General features: G+C 53.7%; 1 protein-coding gene across 1 annotated transcript in view; it reads right to left on the reverse strand.

Annotated features, from left to right (window-relative positions):
* The window catches only part of PPM1F (protein phosphatase, Mg2+/Mn2+ dependent 1F), a 33,484-nt gene extending 27,463 nt beyond the window's left edge, over window positions 1-6,021 (reverse strand). The window contains exon 1 of the mRNA XM_010381772.2: window positions 5,920-6,021. The gene's annotated coding sequence lies outside the window, so the exon portion shown is untranslated. The remainder of the gene's footprint in view (window positions 1-5,919) is intronic.
* Between the last annotated feature and the right edge of the window lie 2,896 nt (window positions 6,022-8,917).

Raw genomic sequence — 8,917 nt, forward strand, 5'->3', positions numbered from 1 at the left:
CACTATGGGGCAGGTGGGCTCTTCCTCTCTAAGTCCTTAGGAATGCCCAGAGCTGACTAGTCCTGTGAGTTGCCCCTAACACTCCAAGAGCCAGGACAAGCCCCCATTTCACAGATGAGAACCTCAAGGTTTGGAGAGGGGTAGTCCCTTGCTTGAGGTGTCAGGAAGGAAGACAGGGCCGAAGAGGGATCCCAAAGCCTGTGCCTTCACTCCCTCACCTGCTTCTCTCTCACCGGAAAGAGGCACATGGTGCCTCAGAGCCTCCTTCCAGGTTGGCTCTGGCTCTTCTTCTCTCCCAACTCAGAATCTCCACAGTTGCCTCCCCAGCCTGCCTGCCTGGCCTATACCCAAACAGTTCTCGAGCACCCCCCCGCCATGTTCTTTGCATCGTCCGGGGGATTCACCTCCAGGCCCCACACCTGGGCCTCCCTGCCAGCACCCGCTCAGCATGGATCCTTCTCTCTCCTGCCCCCTTCCCTTCGGGTGCCTGAACCCTCCAAACCCTCCCACGGTGGGAACTCCACCTTGGGCTTTGTCTAACAGGCAGGCTGGGAAAAAACTTTCTTCAGAGAGTCCTACGCAGTAATGGATGAGACTGGATACAGAAAAAAGTAAAAAAGAAATCCTACACAGTTACTAAGCTGGGGAGAAAAACTGCGTTCTTCTATGGTGACAAATGGACATGAGACTCTGAGGAACACCCCAAGTTCTAAGGTGGAGAATTTGGGGAACGGTTTCACAGCCCATCACCTCCATGAGGACTTCCACATTCTGAAAACTGAATGAAGAAGGCAGGAGAATCTTCTAGAATCATCAGTCTTAGAATAGCCACAGACTCTGCCTACAAACTTTGCTAAAAGGATGGCTGCGGCAGGGGCCTGAGGTGCAGGATGAAGAGAGTGGGAAGTTAAGTGATGCAGGGAGCTCACAGCCCACAAAAGGGCTGTCCTTATCAGGAATTGCTAACTTGAAACAAGCCTTCTGGAAGCCTAAAGATAAAAAACACAAAAGAAAATGGGGTGGGCAGAGCGAAAGATCCCAGCACCAAGTTAAATGTCTGATCAATGAGGGATTTGGAATGCAAGGGGTAAAGGGTGGTATATTAACAAAACACAAAACTCCTCTCTTCTTTTAGAGGCAGAAATTGAAAGGTAATTTAAGTAGACACGAATAATGTAGAAATAGGGATGCTTGCTACTGAAGGTTCTGGGGATAGACTAAATTCATTGTTAGGGTTCACATTTATTCACAAGTAGGAGTAAATTTAATGCAGCCCAGGTTACAAAAGGCAAGCAGGTAAAAAGATAAAGAATATAAAACAACTGGCGAGGCGCTGTGGCTCAGGTCTGTATCTCAGCGCTTTGGGTGAGGCAGGAGTGCTTGAGACCAGGAGTTCAAGACCAGCCTGGGCAACATAGTGAGACTGCCACCCCCACCCCCCATGTCTACCAAAAAAGAAAAAAAAAAAGAACACAAAACAAATAAGGAAAAATCACTCTGAGAGGAGGAGGGACACTGACATTCAAACCACAAAGGGAAGGCTTTGTGAGCTGGAGAAATGAGCAGAGGCTGGGAGCCCTAGTGGGTCAATGAGGAGGCGGCAAGGCCTGCCAGCCATGCCCCAGCAGAGCTGTAAGGCATTTGAAGATGGTGTGAATTTCCCAGCAAGCTTGGCTGCCCTCAAGCAGTGAAAGCAGCCAAGGGCCCCTCTTCTGCCTGGCACTGCCCTGGCCCCCTGGAGCTTCTGGGAGAGAAATGTGAACAATGCAGAGCTGCTCCCAGTAACCGCCAATGCCTGGGGCCTCCGCCCACTCCCTTGCAATTCCAAGTGATCTGGACGCTCTGTCATCTCACCACAAAATGTGCTCATGTGAATTTATGATTAGGATCCAAGTGAGAGGACAGCATCCTTCCTGCTACAGCACACAGAGGGCCCCCCTGGAGAAACCCCTGCCCATAGTGTAAAGCCCCACGGTCAAGGGCAGAATTCAAAACCCTTCACTTTCACCCCACTTGCTGGTGACGTCTGCTGGACATTTTGGGATGCAGATGCCTCCTTCTTGCCTCCTGACCTTGGGGTACTCTTTCCTGTGCCGGGAGCTCCTCCCCACAATCTGCCTGTTCCCTCAGGGAGGGTGGCCCCTCCTGTCTGCACTGCAGACCCTGATTCACTGTGGTCACCTGTTGCTCTCCCTGTGCCTTGTGCCCGCTACCCGCACAGGCCTCAATGGTGCCTGTGCCATGCGTGCTAAGTGAGGTCTCGGGATGTGATGAGGCCTTGTGCGAAGCTCTGTCTGCATCTGTAGAGGGGACAGGCTGGCTTACTCTCAGGGCCTGTGCCAATTGCCTGCCCTTGTTAGAAAGGCAGGGTGCCCAGGGCCATCTTGCTTGCTGGGGACCAAGCGCCCTTGTTTCTGCATCACCAACCTAAGGCAAGGGGTGAGGAGAGAAACCAGGACATAGCTTTCCCTCCCTGGAGCCCAGAAGTCGAAAGGGACAGGAATCATTTCCTTCCTTTTCCCCATAAGCTCCTGAATTTGAGGTACACCATGGGACATCCGGCAGGAAGGAGAAATTCCTCACCCAAGGGAAACCAGAGGCAGCCCTGGGAGTGCCTGGAGGGGTAGGGGACAGTGCCATGGTTCTTTGAGGGATCAACTGGAGGAGACAGCGTCAGGAATGGCGTGGAGGCCGGTGGCAAGCCGCAGGCAGGAAGCAGGGCTGGGAGAGCACCAGAGGTGGCAGGGCCTGGTGCCAGGCTTTCCCGACCAGGGCACACCAGTGAAAGACTCGGAGTAAGAGGGATGTGTGCATGAGCCAGTGCAAGTCACCAAGAGCCTGGGGTGGGCATGGGAGGGACATTGGACTCCTGCCTCCCAGCGCTACTGGCCTGGACCAGTCTGGCCAAACGTGACTGGCAGCTGGTTCCTTCTGGATCAGGGCCCCTCTGCACACCAAATGGGTGCTCACCCTCCAAGAACCTATTGAAGGTCTCACATAGGTGGGAAATGGCAAAGCAAACTCATGGGGGGGCAGCTGCAGGGGTGGGGCTGACGGTGCTGCCAGCTGCCATCTGCCCCTGCTCCGAGCACTCTTCCTGGGATGGTTTTTAGCCTCCCAACAACCTCTTGTGGTTATCCCCACTTCACAGGGCAGGCTGTAGCAGAAGAGCTAAGGAACTTGCCCAGAGTCCCAGGGTGGGGTTCATGCCGGAGAACCTGGGCCCTAAGTGTGAAGACACCTGGGAAGTCATTCTGACTCCTTCTTTCCCTGACCTGTCCCTCATTGGCCACCAACTCTGGGCTTTGGCTCTCTCATGGCTCCTCCTTCCATTTCTGTGTCTCTCTGACCCTAGGGCAGCCCCTCCCCTCCTTGTTTTGTGGTGTCCTCCTTCCATTTTGCCTCCTGAGATCTCTCGGATCCTTTCAGGCTTTGCTGAAATCTCCCCACCTTTGGATCCAGCATGCTCTCTCTCATGTCTCTATGGCACTTTTGCTCACATCTGACTTGTAAAAAGTTTTCTTTATATGAAATTTAAAACATTTATTTTCCTCTAGGGCATCAGTTTTGACTCCTAAGCTTAATGAATGCAGGGTTTAACAACCAGGTTTTTAGGGAACAGAAAAAATACTTAAGTCTTGCTTAACTATAGAACCGGGGTAATGAAAAAAAAAAAAAAAACAACCACCAGTAATCCTTAGAAAAGGAAACTGCATCACTATAGTGTAACAAAACTATCATATTCACTGTTAACTTTTTTTTTTTTTTTTTGAGACAGTCTTGCTCTGCCGCCCAGGCTGGAAGGCAGTGGCGCAATCTCAACTCACTGCAAGCTCCGCCTCCCAGGTTGAAGCGATTCTCCTGCCTCAGCCTCCCTAGTAGCTGGGATTACAGGCACCTGCAACCATGCCCGGCTAATTTATTTTTGCATTTTTAGTAGAGATGGGGTTTCACCATGTTGGCCAGGCTAGTCTCGAACTCCTGACCTCAGGTGATCTGCCCACCTCAGCCTCCGAAAATGCTGTGATTACAGGTATGACCCACCACGCCTGGCCAACTTTCTCTTTCTACCAAAGCAGATTCTTACTCCTTTATTCATAACTACTGATACTAGTTAGATGTAAATCCTTCTAGATTTTTTCCTACATATATAACTTTTTTCATTGTTGTAAAATATATATACCACTTGTATGTATATTTGCATAAATTTAACCACTTGTAAGTGTACAGTTCCATGGCATTAAGCACAGTCACACTGTTGTACAATGACCACTTCTTTCTACAGGCCTGACTTTCTCGATAGACTGTAAGCTCCCTGCGGTCAGGGAGCCCACAATGGCCCTTTGTGTACAGCAGGTGCTAAGTGTGATGGCAGAGGGAAGAGTGACTGGTGGGTGGCAAGGGCTGAGGAAGCTACATCACTCTGAAGGGTGCAGTGGGCAGCAGTGCCAGGTCTTAAAAGACTCGGTTGGCTTCAGGTGGTATCCTTTTTTTTTTTTTTGAGAGGGAGTTTCGCTCTTATTGCCCAGGCTGGAGTGCAATGGTGGGATCTTGGCTCACTGCAACCTCCGCCTCCTGGGTTTAAGCAATTCTCCTGCCTCAGCCTCCTGAGTAGCTAGGATTACAGGCACCTGCCACCACGCGTGGCTAATTTTTGTATTTTTAGTAGAGATGGGGTTTTGCCACGCTGGTCTGGAACACTTGACCTCAGGTGTTACGCCTGCCTCCGCCTCCCAAAGTGCTGGAATTACAGGTATAAGCCACCGTGCCCAGCCTTCAGGCGGTATCTCAAAGGAATTCCACAAATGAACTTGTGTAGAGGTTCATGGCTTTCAGAAAGGCATTTATTTTGTTTACCTCTCACAACTACGCTGAGAAGTACATACTGTCAGGCTACACTGCAGATGAAGAAATAGGTTCTAGAAGGGCAAGCACCCATTTAAGGTCTCACACAGGTGGAAAGGGCAAAGTGAACTCAATCAAGGTCTCTGGATGCCAGGTGCCTTGTACTTCCACCTCGTGTGCAGGAGGAAAAGAGCGAAATTTGACAACAGAAGAGACTGGAGATGGCCTCAGAGTGCTGGCCGGCCCCACTTTCTGTCCCCCGTGGTGAGAGCTCATCTGGGCCCAGGGAACTTGTCCCGGGGAATGCCACCACGACATGTGTGACTCTGTCCCGCAGCGTGGAAGGCTTCGAAGGAGCCCGCCACCATACAGTGGACCTCACCGTGTGTCAAGCCCTGTGCTGAAATCCCTGCAGTCGGAGCCAGTTCTTCCTGTTGCACAGACAGGTTCAGGGGCTTGCCTGACCGAACCCAGCGGCAGTGTGCCCGGCCTCCGCGCCTGAGGCTCTGGCTCACAGACCTGTGGCTCCACCGCTGCAGCCCAAGCACTTGTGCAGCTGACGCTCGCTTCACAGACGCTCGCGAGGCCGCGGGGCAGGGGCCCTCAGGCAGAGACTGGGCCCCTGAAGGCGGAGGGACTGGGGGGATATGGGGCAACGTGCCGGCCCAGAGGCTCCTGGGGGGTGGGGAGAGGCCAAATCTCGGAAAATGGGGCGCGTCCCCCCTCAGCACCCCATTCTGCCTCATAGCCCTCGGTCCCTACCAGGCCCTCGGCTCGGTCACACCCCCGCCGGCCCCCTAGTTCTGCCCTCTTGGCTCGCCAGCCCCCCAACTCCCAGCCTCGGGTTCCTCAGGTCCGCAGCGGCCCCTCTTGCTCCTCGGACCCCCGCATTGCACCCCCGCACCGTTTGGGTGTCCCCATGTGAGCCTCGTCTCGGCCTCCTTGCCTCCTCAGCCCTCTGATTCCACCCCTCCGGTTCCTCGGTCCCATTTCACCCCTGTGCGCCTTGGGCGCTCGCCTGACCCTCGTCGCAGCCCCGTCAGCCCTCTAATCCCGTCCCCCCGGCCGCCTCACCCCAGGTCTCCGCGGGCCTCAGCTGTCTCCTCGCCGCTCCGCGTCCAGCAAGCTGCTGCCGGTCGGCCCCGCCCACTTCCCGTCCCCGGCCGCTGCGGGCGCCGCGCAGGCGCAGTCGGGACTCCAAGCTGGCGGGGCCGGACCTCTGCTGCCCCCTGGCGGATATGCGGACCGTGACTGCGGCTCCACCTGGGCTCCGGAGCCGCCCCAGTCACCGGCCTCTTGCTTCTCTTCTGCAGCTTTGGGTGGGCGGCTGGATGGGGAAAGCAATCCCTAGGTCACAGCGCCCAGAAATGAAGCAACTTGTGCCGTAAACAGCTGGTACGTGACAGAGCAGGGATGCAAACCCAGACTGCCCAGGCAGGCTCATCCGTCGGGGAAGGGGGCACAGTCCCCGGCCTATTGTGAGTTGTTTGTTTCCACAAACGTTGAGGCTTTTATCTTTCCATTCTGGAGGGCAGAAGTCCATTTAGTCCCAGTGGGTGAAGATCCATGAGTCGGCAGAATGCGTTCCTTTCTGAGGATTCTAGGAGAGAAACTGTTCCCCTGCCTTTTCCAGCTCCCAGGGACTCCCCGCATACCTTGGCTTGGGCCCCTTCCTCCAGCCTCCAAGCCAGCAGTGACCAGTTGAGCCTTTCTCACACTGCCACCTCTGGTTCCCTCCTCTGCTTCCTTCTGCTACTTCTAAAGACCCTCCAGATGCCACTGGGCCCACCCAGATAATCCGGGATCATCTCTCTACTTTAAATCAGTTGATCAGCAACCTTAATTCCCCTTTTCACTGTAATTTTTTTTGGAGACAGTCTCACCCTGTCACCCAGGCTGTACTGCAATGGCATGACCTCAGTTCACTGCAACCTCCGCCTCCCGGGTTCAAGCAATTCTCCTGCCTCAGCCTCTTGAGTAGCTGGGACTACAGGCGTGTGCCACCACACCCGGCTAAATTTTTTGTATTTTTAGTAGAGATGGGGTTTCACCATGTTGGTCAGGCTGGTCTCAAACTCCTGACCTCAAATGATCTGCCTGTCTCGACCTCCCAAAGTGCTGTGATTACAGGTGTAAGCCACTATGCCTGGTCTGCCTTGTAATCTAACTCAGGCACAGGTATAGCACATGAACATCTCTGAAGGGTCATTTTTCTGCCAACACAGAGGCTCATGGAAATACTCTTTTTCTCTCTTTTTAGAGACAAGCTGCTTATCTGATGCCCACACTGGAGTGCAGTGGCATGATCATAGCTCACTGCAGCCTCAAACTCCCGGGCTCAAGCGAGCCTCCCCTCCTGCCTTAGCCTTCCTAGTGTCTGGGACTACAGGCAAGCACCACCACGCCCAGCTGATTAAAAAATTTTTGTAGAGATGGGGTCTCACTATGTTGCCCAGGCTGGTCTTGAACTCTCGGGTTCAAGTGATCCTCCTGCCTCAGCCTCCGCAAGTGCTGGGATTATAGGTGTGAACCATCACACTTGGCCAAAATATTTTAAAGGCAGAAGAAAGAAACCTTTAAGTAAAAAAAAAGTTTTAATATATGATATTAATATTTCATCTTTATACCAATGCAGTTGTAAAGTGTAATTTAAATGGAGGATGGGACGCCCAGATCTTCTGTGGCTCTGCCCACCTGGCCTTCAGGTCCACAGGCCTGTGTCCTTGCCAGGAATGAATGTCTCTGGGATGCTTCTCTAACAGGAGGAACCTGGAGTGAGACCAGGAACCTGGAGAACTAGCAGCTGGGTGATTGGAAAGGAAACCATCTGGGGTGGGGTTGGGTCTGCAAGGCAAGAGGTGTCTGGGCAGAGAAAGTAGGGCTGGGGCGGAGAGTCCTGCCTCATCCCACTCTCCTGCTCACTCCTTCCTAGATCCCTGTCAGGGCAGTAACCATGAGCAAGGCTTGAGGCTACTTCTTATAAACAGTGGCCCTGGGCACATTCCTTAGCTCACCTGAGCCTCAGTTTCTTGATCAGAAAAAATGGGGACAATAGCAACCAACCTATCTCAGAGGGCTGTTGTGAGACCCTGGGCCACTGTTTCTCAAACTGCCCCTGAGATCACCTACAACAGAATGGCTGTGGGGTGAAGTTTGAGAAGCGCAGCACAGGTGAGGTGGTGCGTAGGGCAGGCCCTCCCACACTGTAAAGTGCAGTAAAAGCTGATATTCCCGCAGGCATCCTCAGAGGGGGCATATTAGACGCTTGAGCACTGATTCCATTCGAGGTCTGCAGCTTAGAGAGGACAGCAAAGTGAGGCACCACCAGGAGCTTGTCCCTATGGGCCAAGGACGTGTCTGGAGATGACTCCTGCCTTGTGGCGCTGTCAATGCCTCACTGTCCGCATTCTATCACGCCTCAGCTCCTCGCTTCCACCCTGGTGAAAGGAATCTTTCAATATCACCCACCCAGCCACAGATGCTTCTCTGCTTCTCTGGCAAGGCTGCACCCCTGGCTGGGGGGCAGGGCCAGGGGCTCCTTGAGCCAGTCTGCAGCCACTGACCTCTCCAGCCTCCAGAGCAGAGGTACAGTCCCATGGAGCGTGGCTGATCTGAAGGCAGTTCTGGCCTAAAAGGGGCCTTGTCCCTTCCTTGTCCTCACTGCTCTCAGGCCAGGTTGGCAGCAGTAGCAGTGGGGTTGGATGCTACCGGATGGGAGAAGGTGAATGGACTCGGAGTGCAGAATCAAGCTGCGGAAGCCAAGGGCCTTGGAGGGTCATGTACAAGGGACAACTGCAGAGGAAAATAAAGGAACACTTTGTGATTAGCCCTGCCTCTGGCTGAAATCGCAGTGCAGAAGCATAGTAAGGAAGGACTGGGTGGTCTGGGTTTAAGGCCTAAGAACCACCTCTGCTCCTCTAAGCCTGCATTAGCCCTGTAACCTAAGGGTCCTGGAGGTCCTAAAACCTTCTGCAGAGAAGGCTCCAGGTCCACTGGGCCTTGTGGGTGGAAGAGCAGAGTCACAGCCCTGCACTGGGGACGTAACAGGTGTGGCCTTGCTAGGGCCCTAGAA

Source organism: Rhinopithecus roxellana, chromosome 13 (assembly GCF_007565055.1).
Source record: "Rhinopithecus roxellana isolate Shanxi Qingling chromosome 13, ASM756505v1, whole genome shotgun sequence".
Lineage (NCBI taxonomy): Eukaryota > Metazoa > Chordata > Mammalia > Primates > Cercopithecidae > Rhinopithecus > Rhinopithecus roxellana.